We start from the raw sequence: 1567 nt of genomic DNA, 5'->3' as shown, positions 1-1567 counted from the left end.
CAGGGGAAGGGGGTAGGTTTCTTAGAGGGAAGCAGAGGTAGGAAGACTTCACAGAGTGGGACACTGGGAAGGAGGGAAGAAGAAAATGGGAATTATGGAGGGGAGAAGGTACCCAACTTTCACGCCTGATTTTTCCTAAATGGCTCATCCTGCCCATTCCCCACATAACTCCCCACCCTCCACACTTGCTCAAGACATTCACTCAATCATACAGTGCCTGCAGAGCACTGTATTAAGCCCTTGTCTTGTCTCGAAGATGCCACGGACACGTCTCTCCCAGAACACCCCACCTCCATCGCAATCGTTCTGGTAGTGTATCCATAGAGTTTTCTTGGTAAAAACAAGGAAATGGCTTACCATTGCCTCGATCCGGCAGTAAACTTGAGTCTCCGTCCTCGACTCTCTCCCGGGCCGCTGCTGCCCGGAACAGGTGAGTTTTGATTTGTAGCAGATTGCCTTCCACTCGCTAGCCACTGCCCAAGCTAGGAATGGAATGGAATGGACAGGCCTCTGCTTGACTCACCCTCCCATAGTCAAGACTGGTAGGGTACTGGAAACTCTCCAGGTGCGACCCTGAGAGGGGACTAAGCACTTAGGAGACTATAATACAATCGAGTTGGTAGATGTGGTCCCTGCCCACAAGGAGATTTTTCATTCACAGTGTCTTTTTCTCCTCTCTCCCCACATCTTCCCTGAACGTCCTTTCAGGTCTTCTTCCTCCCCATGAAGCTGCCAGTCTCTCATCTTCAAAGTTACCTTTGGGTCTGTTTCCCCCTGGGCCTTTCCCAGAAAGTGCCATACTCTCCCAGGTGCTTATACAGTGCTGTGCACTCAGTAAGCTCTCAATAAATACGATTGGACTACCTGCTAGGTCAGTCTCACATATGGCAGAGACCTGAGACTTTCCGGAAGCTGAGAGAGTGAGTGGGATGAGTCTGAGGGCCGACTGCTACTTAATCAATCAATCAATGGTATTTTCTGAGCACTTACCCTGTGCAGAGCACTGTACTAAGGGCTTGGGAAAGTACAATGCAACAGATCCCACCCCACAAGGAGTTTACAGCCTACAAAGGGAGATGGACATTAAAATAGATTAGGGATAGGGGAAAGAGTAGAGTAAAAGAATATCTACTACTGTGGGGTTGAGGTGAGTAATAATAATGATGGCATTTGTTAAGCGCTTACTATGTGCAAAGCACTGTTCTAAGCGCTGGGGAGGATACAAGGTGATCAGGTTGTCCCACTTGGGGTTCACAGTCTTAATCCCCATTTTACAGACAAGGTAACTGAGGCCCAGAGAAGTGAAGTGACTTGCCCAAAGTCACACAGCTGACAATTGGCAGAGCCGGAATTTGAACCCATGACTTCTGAGTATCAATGCGAAAATCCCAAGAGCCTGGTGAGGGGGATACAGCTGGAAATCTGACTGCTCATTGTGGGCAGGGAATGTGTCTATCAACTCTCTTATATTGTACTCTCCCAAGTGTTTAGTACAGTGCTCTGAATTCAGTAAGTGCTCAATAATGATTGACTGATCAATTGATTTAACAGATGCAACTACAGATTG

General features: G+C 47.9%; 1 non-coding gene across 1 annotated transcript; it reads right to left on the bottom strand.

The window, feature by feature from the left end:
• Positions 1–440: 440 nt before the first annotated feature.
• On the bottom strand, positions 441–583 carry LOC119927956. The gene has a single exon (XR_005450920.1). It is a non-coding gene; the product is annotated as a small nucleolar RNA SNORA7 (small nucleolar RNA).
• Positions 584–1567: the final 984 nt, after the last annotated feature.

The sequence above is a fragment of the Tachyglossus aculeatus genome, chromosome 4 (genome assembly GCF_015852505.1).
Source record: "Tachyglossus aculeatus isolate mTacAcu1 chromosome 4, mTacAcu1.pri, whole genome shotgun sequence".
Classification (NCBI taxonomy): domain Eukaryota; kingdom Metazoa; phylum Chordata; class Mammalia; order Monotremata; family Tachyglossidae; genus Tachyglossus; species Tachyglossus aculeatus.
This window is presented reverse-complemented; position numbering and strand designations above follow the sequence as displayed.